Source organism: Chiroxiphia lanceolata, chromosome 6, assembly GCF_009829145.1.
Source record: "Chiroxiphia lanceolata isolate bChiLan1 chromosome 6, bChiLan1.pri, whole genome shotgun sequence".
Lineage (NCBI taxonomy): Eukaryota > Metazoa > Chordata > Aves > Passeriformes > Pipridae > Chiroxiphia > Chiroxiphia lanceolata.
The window spans coordinates 43,246,834-43,268,666 of record NC_045642.1 but is presented as its reverse complement, the minus strand read 5'-3'; the positions used below and the strand labels follow the sequence as shown (position 1 = coordinate 43,268,666).

The window sequence follows — 21,833 nt, the reverse complement described above, 5'->3', positions numbered from 1 at the left end:
CTGCACTGCTTCAAAATTAATAACCACTCCATCGTTCAGTGAGATTTACTTTACCTGAGTGGTTTGTTGTGCTTTGCATAGAAGAGCTGGTGCTGTCTGATAATCCAGGAATGGTCTAACACTGCCATCCATGAGGCTTCTGCCAAAGCAGTGTGCATTAATGATGTAGGCAGCAGAACAACTGGGTAGTCCCTTAATGTTCTGCCAAACAGAGGTCAACAAGGAAAATAGTATTTACAGGAACCTTTTCTCCCTATCATTTAACAGCTCTCTAACTTTGGAAAATCCTACAGTTATACAACTTGTCTTAAGGCTAAAATGCTTCCAAAGTTGGCCACTAACCACAGAATTGTTATCAAAATAGAGGACTACCACTAACCATGGCAGGAGGAAATGAAAACAAAAACAACCCAAAAACCATCAACCTCACTGCAAATCCAGGACATCTATGAAAAAATATCAACATACTCAAAAGGTATCGTGGATAATTCAGTTAGTGCATTAAAAGATATATGAGTGTTATAAAATACTGCTATGCAGAAAAACTACTTGCACAGAGGCAAAAAAAAAAAAGAAAAAGAAAAAAGAAAAGCCAGAAGTTCTCACTCTTGGCACTAGTACTGCTGGTTGAATGATGGACCATCCTCACCTGAGGCCATGCTCATGGAATCAGTAGAGTATTACAGCAGAGCTGTAAACTTACTATGGCTCTGAACTTACTGCACTGGGGCATCAGTTGTGTTTTCAGTAGCATGACATTTAACACAAGGAAACTAATTTATTTCTGATGGGATGACTGACTAATATCGTGATCCCAGCAAGTAATTGAATTGGGTGGTTCTGGGAAGAAATTTTGTGACAATCTTCCTGTACTGCTGAAATTAACAGTTATTCCAGCTTGGTAACTATATAGCTGGATATGGACTTGACTAAACATCTTTGCGCCAGTGGTATATCTTTTCCTCCTTTCTACACTAATTCTTACACCATAAACAATAGACCTAAAGTTTTAAAATTCTAACTGAGCTGTAGGAAATTTTTTGACCCAAACAACGTCTGGAAAGAATAAATTCTACATATGAACCACATGAACTAAGCAGGAAGTAGACTCAGAAGTTGTTCTAGACGATGAGCCACAAGAGATCAAGGCATCACGTCCCAAAGAATGGGGCAGCATTCCAGTCTGGGCAAACCCCCATGAACTCTACTAGGAGCTAATTCTGTTCTGGGCAGAAGGGTTGTCCTGGGAGTCATCTATAATAGCTATCATCCTCAACAACGTTATACAACGTTATAGAACAATGAATAATTTATGTTTCAAATCACTTTCACATGTATTTGATATTCCCTCAGAAGTTAGGGGAGGAGAAACTGTATGTCAAACATCACATAAAATGAGTCCACCAGCACCTCTGAAGGACAAGAAAGGTGAACAATTTTCATCACCCTCTGAAACAGTTATCCAGTGACTGAATGCTGAAACCTTAATTGAAAGCCCTCAGATGCAGTCAAAGCAGCTCACCCAGATTCATGTTATTAAAACAAAGCTGGATAGTTTAGTAAAAGTCAGGCTGTTATTTTAAAGACATGGTGACAGACTCCAGTAATAGCTAAACAGCAGATTACTGCATCCTCCATTAAATTGTCGAAATCCTCGTGTTGCATTCCTCCTCTCTAGCCTTTGGACAGGAAAAACAATACATACAAAGAGTTGATTTTCTTTCTGGTCTAATCATTCTTCACACCACCTGATTGAATCAGTGACACCACTCGTCAAACTCACTAATAAGATCCCATGCTTTCTCCCTCCCAAACACACTTTTGTGCTCTCAATAGTCAAAAGCAAAAATTGGTTTGAAAAGTCTTACAGAGCTTATTTAGTTATTTAAATACATTAGAAACAGTGCACGAAACATTCATCAGTGCATGAAGCATCTTCCAAGCATTACCAACAGTGATACTGATATGTGGAAGCTTTGACAGACATATCACATCCTGCATTGATACTCCACAAACTGTAAAGTAAGAACATGTAAGTCATCTTAATGTCATAATGAGATGACTGAACTGATTGCATTGATAAATCCTTAGAAAAAGAATATTACTTCAAACCTCAAGGAAATTATGGAAATAAATTTTCAAAAGGAAAAGGATTTTTGCTGTTAGAAAAAAAATTGTCTGTAAAATCATAGAATGATGTTATAAAGGAGAAAATTAAGTACTCAGCTGAGTCCCACAGTAAAAAAAGTAGTCTTCCAAATGCTTACTAACTTTAAACCATTCTGGATAATGTTACATTTTTCAGAAATAGTGTCATTTATTGTTTCTTCAGGCATTCTGATTCTTACCTAATATGTAACTTGGAAGCAGAGAAGAATCAGCACAAAATCAGAAACAGTGTAGGTAAGAATTAATGCAAGACAACATCTCTTATCATGTTTAAGAGATGCAGAGTAACATTAGTCCAGGAGCCCACAGCAGAGGTGAGATGAACTCAACAGTCAGTGTTATTTCAGTGCCAAACTCAAATTTTCATGTAGTGTAAGCTGCTCTGATCTTACACAAAAAGCTCTACCACTTCACCAGTAAGAGCAAAGGAAACATTACTATTACACCAGAGAACATCAAGTGCCTAGCATGAATCACGCCCTCTCTGTTGTTATCTGCTGCTTTACACGTTACTCTTTGAGTCTAAAGGAAAATGTTTGCTAAAAGGTCCTCAAATTTAAGCCCAGAAGAGATCAAGGAGACTTGGCAATACAATGAGTGTTCAGGGGGTTTTGTCAAACCTAACTATCTATTATTTCCCTGTGCAGCAAAGCTGTTAATGAAAACAGGAAGAAGATCTGCTTTCCCTAAAGATATTGTACAAGAGCTCTGGAGCTGCACGTTCCACCTCTGTTTGTGGCTGCCTGTGTCCTTGAATGATGCTCTCTGGGCTGGCTCCAAGACAGAGAAGGCTCTGACCCCTGGGATTGCAAACATTGCCTAAGAGGTCCAGAACCAGCCCTGCAGAGTGACTTAGCTCACCTGATGAATACACAGCAAAGACAGAGAGCAAAGGGAAGGAAGAGGGATAACAGTGCCTTAATCTTTAACTCAAAAAAGGAGAAATTTTCCCTAAGGCTCCTGATCCTCAAAACAGTTGACATGTACTAAATGTATAAAGCAGTTTCCATATATCACTTTCACATATGTGATAGAGCTAGTAGCCTGTTAGATGCATGACTGCCTTAAATTTCTAGAGTATCCACCTATTAAATATACAGTTGAAGTTCATATCATCTAAACAAAGAAATATTCACACAAATGAAAGCTATTTTGCTTCCCAACACTGGAAATCTCCTCTTCACTCAACAGTATATTGCTGTCCTTTAACAAAATCTCTTCTGAGACCAAAAAAAGTAAATCAGATACATCACACAAAATCTCCTACTTTGTCCACATATTTAACACAGAGATTATTTAAACCTAGATTTGTCAATAATACGATCCACAGATTCCTTAGTGACTCTCTAAACCACATTTTCTGTCTTTTTCTAAAGGGAAACAGAAAACAAGTGTCTGGAGAATTTGTTCCAATATCACACAAAAGAGCTGAAAAATGCAATCATAAAGACTTTTTTGCAAAACTGTTTTGATGGTAAAAGTATTAGTACTACAATAATGAAAATTAATAAATAAGATGACATATGTCTACAAAAGATTATAGCATATGGTTGGCAACATAATTTTTTAAATTGCTCACCAGAATTGATCTAAATGACAAACTAGAGATGTGGAAGTCAGAACACAAGCATTTTATCCTCAACTTTGCCACTGATTTACCGTGCAACCTGAGGCACTTAATTAACCTCAGCTGTCTCCATCTGTACTACAAAGAGAACAAAAATATAGGTTACGTCCTTGAGACCTACGGGAAAAGAATGCCCTATGAGTTTAATAAAACTTCTCTGCAAATCAAGAAATGTTCCATACTTGTGAGGAAAAGCCACATGCCAATCCAGTGTATATGCAATGTACAATGTCCTAAGCATACTCCTCTCCACCTATTTTTCATTGTTTGCTAAATATAAACAACTGTACTGGTAACAAACACTGTACTGGTATCAGTGAGTGATCTTGCATTTTCTGCCAAAGAAACCATAAAATCCAGGTACTGGTCTGACTGTGGCACTGTGTACTTAGAGCTCTGATGTTATTTATGTCCTGATCAACTGGCCAAAGAGACTAAAAAACCAATCCTATGACAATGTCTTCCTTAATCCAAAATGAAATTTAAAACTTTGGTTTACATTTCCTTAAAAATGCATTTCCTAAAAAAAGAGCTCAATTTTAAAATAAAAGCATGAAACATGTTTATTTGAAATGAAAGAAGCTGAATAAATCAATTTTAAAAATAATTTGCCTGAAAGAATTTGATATAGTCATATAAATTCACAATTTGTTTTGGTTGGACAAAGTATATTTCTTTTCATTTCTCTGAACAATTTTTCTACTCTCTCAGCTCCAGAAGGTAGAGAAAAAGCAGGGTGTTTCTACTAATTCTGTCAAAAGATACTATTATGATGAGCTGGGCATAAGACCTCCCCTATATTCCTCACTGCTAAATATAGGTGAGGGCAATTCTTTATGTAATTCTGCTGTACCTGCTTTTTCTTATGCTTTTATTTCACTCTGCATTTCTTATAGTTTTCTCATTTTCCTGGTGCATAATTCTAAAACTTAAGGATGCCAGTCTCTGAACACACCACCCAGTAGAAACGTTTCCCTACAGTCTGAACATTCAGCAAAGTGCAAACTGACAAGAGAGGGAGAACATCACAGCACCATGAACATAAAATTCAAGATCCAACATATTCACCAGCTCTGCTCTCATACAGACCACCTCTACGGTTGGGTTGGTACCCAGCCCATCTGCCCCTCTTTCTAGAGCATATGTGAGAGAACAGGAGGGTAAGAGTGTACAAACATACAGCTAAGCTCTCAATTCACCAGCTTTTTATCTTATTTATCTTATTCTTAACCAAAAGTGCTATCGTTTTATACATACCATGTTTGATTTTTTTTAAATGAAGCAACAAGCAACATTAGATTCGCCCCCTGAGAGATTTACTCTTCTTCAGCAGCAATCTATTTCCAAGTTGTAATTCCCAATTCCACGCTATCCTTACCCTTCTAGCCTATTAAAAATCAGAAGTCAAACACCAAATAATAATCTGGATGCTAAATATTTAGACCTGTTTATTACTGCATGCAGATTCAAGAGCACTAATATTCAGCTAATGAAACAGGGTGCACTTGTGGCATTTTTGTTCTTTACCATACTGAAGACAAGGTCTTTCCTAAAATATTCTGACCTTAGTAAAGAGCCATAGAGCCGTACCACTAGGAAGAAGAACATTAGGTAGCTATCACAGTCTTCCCTACTTGTGTGGTATGATTAGCCCTGCTTAGGGAAAAAAAATAGGGGGACTGTCAGTGGGAGTCTTCCAATACTGACACAGGAATGAACAAAAATTATTTACACCAACACTGAGAGAAAGTTGAAAAGTGCATTCAGAACAAAAGCTCACAGAAGGAGCTCAATAGAAGGAGAAATTCCTGCTTCCGTTGGAGAGCAGTATTTTAGAGAACTCCTGTAAGAGTGCAAAAAAGGGGCAGGAGGGAGAGAGGCAGCACTGCCAGAGGTGAACATGTGCATTGCTGCGTACTCACGGGCCTGTGCTGGCAGCAGCCTTCCAGCAAGCGTCGCGCTTGCTGTTGAGCAGGGAGCCCCTTGGGCATCCTTCCAGAGGAAAGTGGGAGTAGAAAAATAGTTACTGCTAATCACTGTAATAACACAATAATGATCCACAAAATTATCCTTTTCAATACCAGCGAGCGGTATTGAGAGCCATGCCCATGGGAAAGGGGAGATGCAAAAGAAGGTGAAAAGCAAAAGTGAGGTGGAAGAGAGACGAGAGCAGAGCAGCGCATGAGACTGGTATCACAGAGGCTGCAGTAATGTCTGTACAGCTTCTGTATTACTGGACAGTGTATTTGTGCGGAACCCCGGTACTGCCAGGATCACAAAATACAGTGCCAAACACTACTGCTGCCCTTCATTTATGCTCGTTGTGAGATATCATTAAAACCATTTATGGAAGTAGCAATATCCAAACCCAATTTGAGGCAGAACAATTCTTCTCAAAACAAAGCCACAGGCGAGAGACTGTTACAAGCTGGCAGAGCAGCTTTGACCAGTAATTATATAGGGGCAAAAATGTGTGCATTTGTATGCAATGAGAAACAGGCTAGGCTCCTGCTATGTCTGTACAGAAGCCAGGGCAGTAGACATGTATATGCAGCATAGACAAGACAGTTGCGCAGTATGTTTCTGTGTAAGGCAAAGTGCATCTGAACAAACACAATATATACACATAAAGAGGAGGTGTGCCCTTTGTTACAGCATGAAAGGAAGCAGGCCATTAGTGTGAAATCATTTACACATCTGAGGGTAGGAATGAAATGCATCGCCCTCATGTAACTTCAGAGCACCCACACATAAGGACTTACATGCACACATATGTACACAGAGAAAATGAATGCATGTGTGTCTTGCCCAGGTGTTGGTACTGAAGTGAATGCACGCAATCTCAGGGCGTAAGCACAGATGTCCACGGTGCGTGAGGATGTGAGCGTGGTAGAAGCATACCAAACTCTGGCACTGCGCACAGGGGCGAGAGGGAGGGTGTGCCAGTGTTTCTGGCGCATGCTCCAACTTCATCCTGGGCTTTTTCCCTTCCTGATTTAGTTTTTTTTTCTGCGGCAGAGCAGACTCCATGTCTACAGGGAAGGTGCTTAATGAGTCAAATCCAATCTCTCGAACGCCTTATCAGTTGTGGACAGGCCTGTTTCTGACAGCTGACCTTTCCCACTGCACGCTGCTGAAAAACCCATACACTACACACAATTAACACAATGCTGAAAACACAAAGCTGAAGGAAGACTGTAGATCGTTACAGACAGCACTACATCAGAAGGAAGAGAGGAATGCACATAAAAATGACAGAAAGCATCTATATAAGTGTTTCAGTCCACCTTATTTTGCCATGCACACATGCTTTATTACCGTCTTTACAGCTTGGCCATAGCAAAGCTATGTGCAAAAATAAGGCCCATGTAAAATAAGAGAGGAAAGCACAGAGAACAGGGAACCTTCTTGTGAGGTATATCATGACATTAAGGCCATGCACAAATAAATACGTCTCAATAAATATATGCAAAGCTGATAGAAAGAGCTAAGTTTCTTACTAGAAAACAAAAGCACACAAAGCAGAGGAGATGACAAAAAGTATCAGCCTGTCCTCCTATACTTCTGCTGTTGTGGAACTAGCTCTTAAGAGAACACAGATTAACACATTTGCTAAAAAAAATAAACTGAATGTGCCTCAGCTAGAAACATCAAAAATAATATAACCTATCAAGTAGTCCATTCTAAATAAGGAGGACCATCCCACGAAGAGTGCAACTCCAGTTCCAATTAAGAAGGAGACTGCTTCTCTTGGAAGGCACAAACACCTAAAGCGGACGGTCTAGGTACCTGTCCAAGGGATTTGCTGCCCAGGAAAGGCTCAGAGAAAATCTACATGTTCTCAGCTCTGCTGCCACCTCAGCATCCGACTTGGGCAAACCATATACATTACATTTTATGAAATGTCTCTTCACTATCACGATTTTCTACAATAACTACATGCCACTAGCATGCTTGATGATCAAGACTAACATATCTGAGATTTCAAGAGCAGATCCTAGGCACACAGGATTCACATGCCAATTTGAAAAAGTAGATGTCCATCTTTTGTGCAGTAGTCTCCCTGTATGTGCAAAAGAACATGGCCTACCATTACCAATGTTTTGGGTTTTTTACTAATACGGCATTGCAATAGCAGAGACACTAAAAGGGACATGCTCTTTGATTTTAATAATTCCTTGCATGCTCAAAATAGGAGCTAGATAACACTGAGGAAAGTTCACAGAATAGAAGTTTGCCAGAAGCTCCACAGAAGTCATCTGGACACAGCATTTAATTAATCTAGACACTTGTAAACTAAGAGATTAGACACTTGAAAACTAAGCGTGCTTTTGACGATTTTGCATGCAACCCAGACAAGACTGACATAGGAGTGGGTTAAAAGGTACAGAAAGTTATCTAAGGTCAAAGAGTGGCAGAAGCTTAATAGCAGTGCAATAAAAGTTCCAGTTTTCCATCTCTGTCTGGTAGCAGTGCTAATGAAAAGAAAAGGTATTTACACAAAAGTACTCCAGCTAATCACAGGAAGTATACAAGTCTCTTCAAACCTCAACAAATAATGAAAAAAAAAAAAATAAATATTCACTATAGTGGAGGGGTTTTCTATTTAAGTGAAAAAATTATACTGCGATTGTAATTCTTTCTTAGCTATTCCCATGTGGTCTTTCAATATATACATATTATATGCATTTATTTCAATGCAATAAAAATTGATGCTTAGTATATATGGCAATTATCTTTACTTATCAGCTCATCTGTTTTCATAAATTTCTGAAATTATCTATGCTATTTGGAATAACAGATAACAGCTATTCTATCAGTTCATTCAAAATTAGTAACTTCATATCATCAACAAAATAACTTTCATATCTTGATGTGATAGTACCAAAAATGAGCCCAGCTGCTTTCATTAGTTCAAGCTACTGGGTAGCACAATCTTATTAAAGACTTGTACAAGTTATCAAGATTGGATATCAATGAAAAAACAATAAAAAACAACAGCCAAACCAGCTACTCTTCAGTACTATAAGCCAAACTCTGAACTCACTGGCCTTGATAAAAATAAGGAGCAATTTTATGGCAATCAGTGAAGGTATACTGCTGGATGTAAGACAGCGATCACGCTGGTATCTGTGTTCATGTTATTTTTCCTAAGCCTGTTGCTAGAAGGTCAGAACTGATGTAATTCTTACTCTTACAAGCAAAGCCCAACTGCTATAAAAATTACTTTCCAAATCTCTCTGCAGGAAATGTGACACTGCCCTTGTGCTACAGCTAGCACTGAAAAACGTGTTTCTCTTTCAGTTCAAAAAGGTGCTACCATTATTTTCCTGGAGATGAGTTCACCCTGGAGGATCCTGATTTCTGTGTTTTTGGGGTTTGGGACTTGGTTTCTTTTTTAATAGCAAAGACTCTTATTTTAAGCTAAACACCAGGAGTATTTGTATATTTTATAAATATTTTCCAACTCCTGTTTTACTGAAGTGTTGTCACTCTTTTCCCCACACATTAACAACTCCATTAACCCACCACCACCGGGGTTTTGTAATTTTTGAACTGAAAATTGGTCAGAGATTTTGGGAAGGAGGGATGGCAGTTTTGGTCAAGACCCATAGGGCAAACTCTTGTACATTATTGTACGTGGCCAGCATGAAGGATCATTGAAGCCCCTGCTGTGTGAAAAGCATCACTACATTTTTAAAACATGAGACACTTCTGAAAATTGACTCTGCCAATTTGTAACTTCCTGTAGTGGGTTTCTGTGGCTGGGTTTTGGTAGCGGGGGGGTGGGGTTACAGGGGTGGCTTTTGTTGGAAGCTGCTAGAAGCTTCCCCTGTCCAGTGGAACCAATGTCAGCCGGCTCCAGGATGGACTTCCTGCTGCTGGTCAAGGCCAAGGAATTAGGAGTAATAGTAACGCCTTTGGGATAACATATTTAAGAACAGAAGGTTGTGGGGCAGAAAGAATTCCAGCCAGGGAAGAGCGGAGTGAGAACATGGAAACAAGGTAAACACCATGGTCAGTGCAGAAGGAGGGGCAGGAGGTGCTCCAGGTGCCAGAGCTGAGGCCCTGCAGCCCCTGGTGCAGACTGTGGTGGAGCAGCTGTGCCCCTGCAGCCCATGGGGGACCATCGGGGTGCAGAGACCCACCTGCAGCCCATGGAGGAGCCCATGCTGGAGCAGGGGCTGAAGCATGCATGCATGAAGGAGGCTGTGACACCGTGGGAGGCCCAAGTTGGAGCAGGGTCCTGCCGGAGACCTGCAGCCCATGGAGAGGGAAGCCCACGCTGGAGCAGGTTTTTCCTGGGTAGGACTTGTGTCCCCTGAGGGGGACCCACATCGGTACAGCGCATTCGTGAAGGACTGCACCCCATGGAGGAGTGACCCACAGGACAGCAGTTTGGGAAGAACTGCTGCCCAAGGGATGGAGTCATGCTGGAGAGGTCCATCAAGGACTGTCTCCCGTGGGAGGGACCCCACGGGAGCAGGGGAAGGACTCCTCTCCCTGAGCAGCAGCAGAAACAACAACTGACCACAACCCCCATTCCCCGTCCCCCTGCACTGCTGGGAGGGGGAGGAGGGAGAACATGGAAGGAAGGTGTTTTCAAGATTGTTTTATTTCTCACTATTTGGCTCTTACCCTATTAGTAACAAATTTAAGCACTATCCCCACTTTGAGTCTGTTTTGTCCGTGAAGGTAATCAGTAAGTGACCCCTCCCAGCTCTTAACTCATGAATCCTTAGCCCTTTTTTGTTCTCTCCTCTGTCCGGTTGCAGAGGGAGAGTAAGAGAATGGCTTTAGTGGGTATCTGGCATCCAGCCAAGGTCAACCCACTACACCTCCAGAGCCTTCAGGTTAATTGCCTCTTGACAGCTATCTGGTCAAATATGCTCAGTCCTATAAAAATAAGTGGTTGGGGGTTTTTTTGCCCCTGTAACTTCTAGGTCTGCCACTACTTTGTGAAGTCAAAGAGAAACTGGAATCTTTTTTCATAATATCTGTAGCAACAGAAGTTTGGCAGACCAAGTTCCACCCAAACCTACATAATGCCATGATCTGTTATGGGGCTGCTGAAGAAGGACTGTTGGCAGAATATGGCCTTCACACCATAATTTTAAGAGCTGCTCTGTTAAAACATCAGAATAAGGCATAACTTCGTTTCTCAGTACTCAGTTGGCTATGCAGAGCTAGGAAAAATAAGAGGGAGAAAATTATATATAATTATATTAATTTATATAATTGATCTATCTACATATACATATAAATGCAGCTTCTTCCTTACACCGGGATAACTGGACTGAAAAAAGTAAAGAAACTCCAGTATTTTTCCCAATTTTACACAACTTCTTCTTGCTTGCAACTATACTTCAGTCTCACAAAGGGACTGAACAAAAGAAAACTGCATAACTTAACTAGTCTGGGAGGACAAAGTTGGAAGAGAACTCACTGCACATAGTATAAACCAATAGTGAAAGCTTTTGTATGGTTACCTGACAACTTACAACATTAAGCTTCGCCATCTGCAGCCCAGAGAACATCACAGTTGTTCCTGCTGCTGTCTATAAATTTTTTTTGGAGAATTACTTTCCTGTTTCTTTGTCCTACAGACGAGTTACTAGATTTTGAACTTCTGCGATCTGCTTGGCTTGACCATACCATGATGCATAAACCTGACCACAGAGTTGGTACAGTCTTCACCAGCAATGTCTCCTTGAATGGCCTCCACAATGAATGCAAGTTAAAAAAAGTTCTCAAGCTGCAGAGATACCAGCAGAAAAAAAGGTTAGTGCTGACCTCAGTATTTCATAGCATCTAGTAGAACAAGCTTGATGGCATCTAAGATTCTGTTTCTCAGTGAAGGTAAATTAAGAACTCATTTTCAAGCTCCTACAAGAACCATAGCAACTCCATAAAGTACCTTTAGTTCTGGGTGGTTCTAGTGTGGATTATACATATGTGCTGAAATTGCTTCATCTGGTAGAACTGAGGCTGTTCAGCCTCAAAAGACAGAAATGATCCTTGACAGGAACTGTAACTGTCCACCAGGTACAACTTCTGATAGTCATGCAAGCACCACTCAGAACAGGCTGTGATGAAGGACACGGGCAATGTGGCCAGTCCTGCTTATCCTTCAAGGTGTTGCAACCCTGCAGGCTTATGAACCTCCACACTTCACCTGTGTCTGCTTTTAGACCTCCATAAAACAGAGAAATTCCTACAACTAATGGATAGACCTCTCTCTAGAACAGACTGTATCTTGTGTCTACAGCTCTGCATCAACATTCCATAACCACTGAGGACTAAAATGCAGTTGGGACAGAATCCTTCTTAGCTGTAGGGGGAGTTTTAAAGGGGAATAATGACATAACAGCAATTTCAGACTTGGCTTTAGCGCATTCAGGAGTGACCCTGACTGAGAGCCTGGACACTCATGTTTTTGTGCACCAGGCAAGCATGTAGCATACTTCCCATCAACTACTTCATGGTAGCTGTCCACATGCATCACCTTGCCCTTCAGGAAATACAAGGCAGCTCACAACTCAGACTAGGGTAGTGAATACACTAGGTTACCTTGCTTTCCATCAGAATTAAAAAGTGTACACATGTTTGGTTTTGAATAGGTAAATTCAAAATCTAGCTTGCTTTAGAGTGATTTGCTATTACGTAACAGTCTAAGTCAGGTACCTTCCTTCCAGCATCGCTCACCTGCTATTATTTTAAATTCTTTCAGCATTTGCATTTTTCATTAAACTGTTCTCGGACTCTTCCCAAGCTCCCTGGGTAGTGCTAGAGATGAACGCACCATTTCCTGGGTTGAATTTCAAATGTCAATGGCTCCAGCCCTCCTTCACACCCTTGGCTGCATCTTTTGTGAATCAGTAACTCATAAACACAATCCATAACCTGTAACATCTGAGTTTATAAATTATTTCCCCACTGCTGCATCTGCCTGCGTGAGCTGTTAAGCCTCCACCGGGATCAACATACACCTCTGATAAAGGACTGTTTGTTTGCTAACTGTTTCATATTGATGTGCTTACACTGAACACTAGCACAGAGGGAGAGGTAATAACAGATTAGGGACCAGTTCAAGCAGGTTATTTTTATAACACTTATAATATGCATGTGATTACAAACCAACTTCATTGCTTATTTCAATGGGCTGAATTACAACAGAAAGAATTTTTTTTTTTAACCAACTGGCATTACACCATAGCAATCAGCTTTTAAAGACAGATACATTGGAAATAACTCATACTTGATATTCCTGTTTGCTTCTAAGTAAGTCAGAATGCCCATACAGAGTGAACCATAAAAGCCTAGCTTATGAAATCAACAGATGACAACAACAAAGTGGTCAATTCAATTGATATTAGAGCATCAACCTCACTGCAGATTTTGCCAACCGATTTATTAGATCTTACTAACGGTCTGCTGGAGGTCTCTAACTTTTCCTTCTACTCACTAGCATTCCTGTGACCCACTCAGTGCAATGGGCTGCCCGCTTTGAAACAGCCACGTGGCTGTGTGGGAGCACATCACTGGACAGACAATTTATAAATGTTCCATATATGACAAATGTGTATCACAAAACATTAAATGTAACCCACTGATTGTCTTAGCAGGAGCCAGCAACCAAATGAACTATAGATATTCAATTCCTCTCCAGAGCAACTTTTTGAACCAGGCAAAATTCTGATGGACACCCATTAGCCATCTGTATGGCATTTCAATCAAAGATGACTCTCCTAGTTTCAGACTCATCTCCTGCATCTAAGCACTTTCTGTTTAGGCCGTTAATGATGGATAGGGAGCATGAAAAACAAAAGGTGAAAAGGACAGGAGATCAGGGTAGTGATGGAAGATATTTTAAAAACCAAAAGTGAGCCTGCCTTATCCTCCTAAAGATAAGAGGAAGGGGTCACCGTAGAAGACAGAGTCTCCGTTGTTTCATTTGTGAATACGCAACTTCACATGTGCAAGCACACACGCAGCTGGAGCCTTCTCTCTCTGGTGAAGCACACGGTGCCTCCAGGGCAGCTCTCATTAAATGGACATTACTGTTGCACTGCATGTGGGCACAGTATGTTCAGCAGAGCAGGCACCCAGACGTGCAAGCATCCTACGTGCATACAGGTACAGTCGTTACAAATGCATGCAAAAGTTGGGTTTGCACCTGCACAGGTGACACATCTGCACATGCAGATACATGCACAATGACATACATGTACATTGGTTGCAGAAGTGCTTTTGTATATGCATGTGGCCATGTATTTGCATGGGCTGGGCAAGGTTCCCTTCTCCCTCTCTCTCTCTCTTCTTCATTGAATGGTAAAAGGCTGTCAGCAATTTCCTTCTGTCAACAGCTGGGAGACAGTTTTCTGCAGTTAGCTGCAATTTGTTTCAATTATGTGTATTAATCATAGCCTGCTCCTGATGGTATTCTTCGTAAAAATAAAAATAAAAAAAAATCAGAGCTTTTCTTTTCAACAAGCTGTTTCCTCTCTCACGATGGCACTTAATGACTGCAGGTTTGTTGGGGGAGGGGGGAGAAGAAAAAAATAAAAAAGGAAAAGGAAACCTCAGATACTTCCATGTTTGCGTATTTCATTAATAAGCACCATGGCTCAAGAAGCTGGCAGGGTGTATAATTGAAATGTGGGTCAGTGCACTGTCATTTCAATTGTGGAGAGAGAGGTCTGAACAGCATTTATATCTAAAAATCTCCTAGCTTTAAAGGATTTTTGGACTTCAACTTGCTTCCTTTGAAACCTAAAGTAGAAATCAGTTTCCTACTGTTTTAATATCTTACAGCAGGGATCAATTTTAAAGACACTGGGGAAAATAGTGAAAAACTGAGAAACCCATAGCTGCCCAGGAGCTACTCCCAAAGCCTACTGGAACATAACCAAAGTATCAGTGAGGATGAATGGTATTTTACCAATCAACTGCACATCAAGCTGTGATGTCTCAAAGTTGCTATTTTATGTTTGAGTCCTAAGAGGACTTCTGATGAACATGCTCTACATTTGCAGTGAAGCGGTAAACGAAATCAGGTACGTAGGATGTATGCTGACATTTTGGAAATATTCTATTAAATAAGCTCCTAGGTAGAGATATGATGGTGTGCCAGGACATAAGCCAAAAGGATCTTTCCTTGTTTCTCATTATCTGCTTTTCTCTAGCATTTATTATCTTACCTGCTATTGTATTAAAGATTCCTCCCACACTCATTTGTCACTAGTCACAGCAAGGGCTGGTGAGCTCAGGGCACTTAGGAGTTATTGTACAGATTTTACTCAGAGATGTAAACATTACTGCTAAAATCCAACCAACGGGCACTTATTCCACAGCCCTGGAATTTTAGATCAAAAATTATCAAAGCAGTAAAAATATAGATGATTTGCAAGACATGATCAAGGTATTTTATTCAAGATTGGGTTAGAATAACAAGAGAGTCTGTAAGATCTGTACTGCTTAAAACTGTATTGCATTGAGTCCTTGCAAAATTTGCTTTCTAGGTATCTGCTTAGATAGATTTGCTCACTCTATCACACTTAGGGAAAAGAAGAATGATCCTATTTTAGGTCCATATGGCACAATGTGTACAATACATCACTTAGAGAATTTAGGCCTAGTCTTACCTTAAGATTGAATGACACAGACACCAACTGGGGCCACAAAAAAAAAAAAAAATCATCCAATATATCCCCTGCAGTCACCATATCAACAATGACAAAACCATGAGTGCAGATATCATTGCACTGTCAGAAAATACAACTTTACTGGTATGGTATTTTTCATAAGGTCCAGGAACACTAAGAAAAGAATTTATAAACGACATCTGCATTCAATGAGCTCTTCGCATGCCTAGGTCAATAAAGCCACAGGCACATGGTCTCAAACAGGTTCTGCATCAGGCAGATTTTCCAGGGCACCAATATCAGACAGGGATGATGTGATGTGATCCTGGATGTAGCTACAATGTTAGCTGCAGTAGGGACTGGGCAGCTGCCAGAGCTCTGCCACACTGTATGATTAGGAACTCATACTGCACAGATGGTGTACATTTTGTGGGAGAAGATGATGCTATATCTCCCCTACTCTACCCATCAAATGCATGTCTGGACACTGACTATCAGTGAAGGTCACTCCCATGGGTGCACCTACACCCACAGGACGATATGTCTATGAGGATTTCATGGTTCTTAGCAAGATGTGGAGCAAATAGGCTATACTGAAAAAAACATGTTTTTGACTGCATTAACTGAATCCACAGACAGCCCTTTGCTGATGTCAGAGCAGCCTTTGAGGGAAAGAAATGAGTTTCACAGGCCTCAATTCATTCCAGCTAAAAGGTCTATCACTGAAAGTTTACCACTTAGTTCAAAGCTTCATCTGCAGAAGGACAGGTGCTATAATCCTGAGAGAGGATCACTTGCTATCATCAGTGCCCCTTGTCCTGCAACATCTCAGATTTGCACAAGCAGGACATTTAGAGAAACTAACCTCACAGCAATTACTAAGTGAAAGTAAGCCTGAATAATTAAGATGTGAAAGAGTCCCAACATTAGGAACCATTTAGAAACCAACATGATCCACAACTCAGATACAAACTACCCAACCTCTGGGCACAGTGTGGTCAGCTGTAAATCACAAACTCTGAAGAAGAATAAGTACATCCCTTCCAGTAGCACATTCCTCTAAATTTCCATCCAAAACTTACATTACGTTGTGTTCTACTTGTCAAATTAAAACAACAGCTCAAAGAAATATGTTGGTAGAAGGCTCATCCGGCAAACTTCACCCTTACTAGATTTATATTGACACGTGCACAAGGACAGAAGGGAGAAGAACTAGGAAGAACACAGGAACTCTGAAAGGTGCAAAAAGCTTGGAGCTTCACAGAGCTCTTGGACTTCAGACACCGCACTTTCCAACACCAGAACATGAAATCCAGATACCATGAACGTCAGAGAACATGACAGAGGAAGCAAGAGAGAAAAGAGGTGGGGAAAGGACAAAAACAAGGAAGAAAGAAAAGAACAAAATAGTAGAAACCAAAAGGGACAAGTGGAGAAAACAGGTAGAAAAAGGAGGAAAAGAAGAGGGAATGACAAAAAGTGATAGACAGAAGAGGAGAGAAATCTCTGCTGGTACAGTAACAAATAAATCCCTGCAGCATGACAGGCGTCTGCTGAAGCATTTCATTTCCCCGCAGCATAATGGTGTGTTATCGCCCATTATCTGTTCTGTCAGTGCCAGAGTCGATATTAAATGAGGGGCAGCTGCATTTAGCTGCCATTTTTCAGCTGTCTCCCTGTTACCATAGAGACATGCTTGTTTTTTGATGAACCTGGCTGTGAGCAGAGGGATACATGCGCACGAGGAGGGAGGCCGTAAGCACTGCAAAGCAGCGGGAGCGAAGGACAGTGGAGGAACGCAAGCAAGGGGAGGGCAGGTCCTTCACACCCGTGTGAGCAACACAGAGGCAGCCATCTCAAACATACTGTTAATATGCAGAGCAGCCAACAGCCAAGCATGCACACGGTGGTCTGACTGTCACAATTCCAGCAACTGATCCCTTCATCCCTCTGCCCTTCTCCTTTCCCTACACCCTCTGTCCCATAAGGATAGCAATCCTCCCCTCCTCTCTAGTACCTCTGTGGCAACATCTCTAAGACTATTGGAAGTAATGATTAACTGAGCAACTCAAAGACTGTGCAGCATTAATACTGCTAAAATACTAATCAGGAACATGAAGCACAATGAGATGCGGGTTGTCCCTTTCTCCCACCAAGATTTATGCAGCAAGCTGCTGCCACACACAGGTGCTGAAACCTAGAAAACTTTGCTCACCGTTTTCCTGCTTTAAATATAAGGATGTTCTCTACAAGGGAAGTGACTGAGAAACAGCTACACAGAGAAATGGAGTAAAATGGAAGACATCCCATTTCCTCCTTTTGACTCCTGAACACAAGGCTTCCTTAGAGGAAAGATGGCACTGGGCTCCCCCTTCACCTTTACTTAATGGTGGCAACTCCAAACCTTTTATCTAGCATACTCTTGTATTTGATCTCTAACACTGTTGGCTTTAGACCTACCAACAGTATACAGTGACTGGAAGAGCCCACCTCCTATTCTCCAGTGGCATACCAATCACACCAGTATGAGAAACTTTGTCTGCTCCAAGTGTTGACCATGCACAGCACCAGAACTAATCAGTCCAATTCCAACAGCAGCACTTTCAGTCCACCTACATTTACTATAAGCTGTTTATCTCTCCTTGAGGGCCTTGTTTCTCTAAATGGCTTGTGAAGGGTTTTAGAAACACAGGAGAGACTGACACGGTTAAAGTCTAACTGAGAGACTATACCTCTGCTAACAAATGAAATGGAGCTTCAGTGTACTCCCAGACTTTGAAACATGGTAGTTTGCAATTCTGAACTATTACAACAGTTTCTGATAGGATCTTTCTCATTTAACTAGCAGTCTCCCAAATAATTCTGAGGACAGATTAGGAGTTAGGATATGCCCATGACCATTCCCAGTGCCCAGTTTCTGTATAACCATCTTGTTCTGTGTGTTTATGAGCACAGACATCCTGCAATGGCCAGCCTCACTGCCAGGAAACATTTCCAACCATGCTCAGCTGATTAGTAGACACAACCAGGCAGTCCAGCTTGCAGACAGCCAGGACAGTACTTTGTGCAAACTACAACAATAAGGTCTTGCTGACATATCCTAGCTCTGTCCACTCTAACTCTCTGCCAAAGGGCTGACTTGCACAACTCTAGTATTCATACAGCTTGGGTGTACACACAGAACAATGAAGCCATAGCTTCTCTGTAAGCCACTGAACACTCAAGCCATAGGTCAGCTGATATATATCCTCCTAAACAGATAAACAGGAAAACAAGATCAATAATTCCACTCAATCTGACAAGGATAATGGGATGCCTAAGAAGAAAATCACAGCCTTAAGGTATATACCAAGAGCACTTTGGGGGTCTCAAAATTCCCTAACACTAAATGGGAAGATTCTAATGTTACACACTGAGCTTGCAGAAAGCCTCACCTCCACATCAACTCTCATGATGCCAAAAAGAATTGTTTGGTGTGTAATGTTTATGATTAAGGACAAAGATGCCCAGAGGACATTTAACTCCTTGAAGGCGAATTTATGATGCAGAGATGGTATCAGACACTGAGAGTTTTCAGCTTTTCAGAAAGCAGTTTGCTCTTTAAGTGATATCTACATTTGCCTTGAATTCTGATTCACAGCTTTCCAGTCCATCTTTGGATCGTGTTTCTCAAAATGCAGCCTTTATACTTCCCTTAAACCGTCCCACTCTCTGTCATGTCCCTTTGCTCCAAACTCCCAGACTGCCAAGGAACAAAGACAAACATCTTTGCTAGGAAGTTTAGAGCAGAAGATGCAAGGCTGTCCAGACCCAACTCTGGTTTGTGGCAGCGTCCCATCTCTTGCTATTTAATTTCAATGGACATGAAACTGAAGTAACACATACTGATACAAAAGTAGCACCTAGAAACACTGCAACACTGAGTATTCTTAACATTTAAAATAGTAATTTGATGCTTCTTTTTAGTTTAGAGGACCCAGTTTTCCATTTTTCTCCTCCTTTCTACACCCTCTGCTTTCCCAATACTTTTCTTTGAATCTTCTCATTTATTTATTCATGCTGTCCAGCATCATCTATCAAATAAACTTCACAGTATTCAAACACTCAACTAGGAGACTACTATTTAATAACTGTAAAAACTGCAGACCCACTGCATTCTCTTCCAGTGACCTGATAGTGCAGCCAATTTCAGTGCCTGACTATGGAGCAGCCTTCTTCGTTTATTCAGTTTATTTATTTTTTAGAAGCCATTTAAAAGTCACTATTTCTCAAGACCTGCCTAGGCCCCTCCTGCTCCATGTTAAGAGACAGTAACAAGAAAGGGTCCAAGTGCTTCAATCTTAACGCTTAAGTCAAGTCCTCATCTCCTAGTAGGAACATATCCATATCTTGTTTTTTTCTCATTAGAACCTCTCACTTTGGGCCTTCTGAAATTTGACAAAACCTTTAGAAGTAGATGCTAAAGAAACTCCTCGAGTGACATTTAATTGGCACAATGCCGTTGATCTTTCCCACGATTGACATCTGCTACCCTTCCACATCTCTATGGTAGTTATCAAGAACAGCTCTTTCTGTATCTTTTCTTATCTTGCTCACTACTGATTTCTTTAAAATTCCTGACTGTTCCACATTTGAAAAAGTTCTGCCTGAATTGCTTATATGCTAGTCCTTCCTTTAGCTTCAGTTCACTCTCATAACCTTTTGCTTTTACATGTGGAACTATCTTAAGCACCACATCAAGCACCAGACTGCCACTGGACTTGCAGCGTGTTTTTTCTCTGGAGGAGGCCTAAGTTCAGAGTGTCTGATCAAAGCTGTCTTTGTTGTCCAAGGGAATTTTGGAAACAGTAGTGGAAACAAACAGCTGATGTACATGACTGAAAATATGAATGTTAATGAACTGTTTAGCCTGTTGGGTCAATGACACTAGTTTGGGGTTCAATGAGTCCGGGAAGCTGAAGCTAAGAAAGAAGTATGCCATAATATTAGAGATTTTGTCAGCAAAAGAGTATGACAAGAGCATCGACAGCACAGTTTTTGAGACGAATGTGAAAGCAAGAGGGAAATTATCCTGGAGAGCTCTCACAAACAACTTTGTGGTCATTTCAAGAAGTTTCTAGAATTGGGCTCCCTGTGATTAAAATTAGTTTATATTGGACAAATAAATTGGTTCCAGAACCTGCTAAACTGTCCCATTCAAGTTAAGGAATACATTCAGAAGAGCAAAGGAATTTGCCATTAATTCCTTTGACCACATTCCCCACATGCAACAACTCCACTGCGTTGAGAAACAAAACAAGACAACAAAGTTGTGGAAGAAATCTAATGGCTAGATGCTACAGACCATATTTATTCAGCAACAGTTTTTAATTAAAAGTATTGATTTCTAGTTCTAGGAATGCTTGTGGAAAGCTTTGTTGCAGACAAAACTAGCACTTAAGTTTTGGGGAAAGAAAGAAAGATATATCTACCTTTGGATATCTTTGCACCTTTATTTTCCCCACTCTCTCTTTCCAAAAAGCAATAGCCTTCATTTTCCTTTCTACAGGAAAAATAGGTGTGTCGTGCTTGGCTCTATTTATTTGCATGCATGTAGTAAAAGGCAACAAAGCAGAGGATCAAATCTTCAGTGGCACTCACAGAGCTGTACCTTTAGCTCTAGCAGCAAGGGGCTGCTGCTCCTGGTGATGGTATTCCTATATCTGATTTCTACTACTGTTGGAGGAATGGAGTACATCACTCTTTCAACAGGTTTTATGTGCATCAAAACAGGATCCAACTTTGAATATTTCAATACTCCAACAGAAGCTGGGACAGCTCAATACATAAGAATGCAGGTCCAAGGTACAGAAATGTGAGAAGGTCAGAGCCTAGTATCACAGACAGCTTTTGATAAAAATGTGGTCTTGGTTTTGACTATTCAGGAACAGATTTCAAACTTCAGTGTCCCTGGTGCTGAGTACTTTTCATGCCTTGCCTGTTTGTAGGTCAAGTCATTCAACTGCAGAGCTGGGAAAGAAGGTTGGGTCCTTCAGATGCAACCTTTGGCACTGAAGCCTCTCCTCTCCTGTCCTTTACTATTCCATAATGCCCTAGGAAGGGGTATTATGCTTTGCAGAGTACTAAAACACAGTCATGAGGAAGTATAAGCAATGAAGTGATTTTTCATGTCACAACCGACTTTATTAGCATAATTCCTAATTATGACTGTTTAGAAGCCTCATAAGAGCAAGAATAATTGTGTTTAACAGGCAGAGTGATAAAGAGACAAGATTAGTCATTTCTCCATCCTCCTCCCCCCCTCCCAACTGCTACAAAATCCTTTTCCTTTCCTCTACCATTGGGAAGCAAGTACCAGGGAACATATTCTACAGGAAAAAAAGTGCCTGTTT

The 21,833-nt window shown here is 40.8% G+C and overlaps 1 protein-coding gene across 24 annotated transcripts in view; it reads right to left on the bottom strand.

Moving 5' to 3' along the window:
• Positions 1-21,833, bottom strand: part of NRXN3 (neurexin 3) — a 1,006,081-nt gene that overhangs the window by 734,562 nt on the left and 249,686 nt on the right. The gene's annotated exons all lie outside the window — the stretch shown is intronic.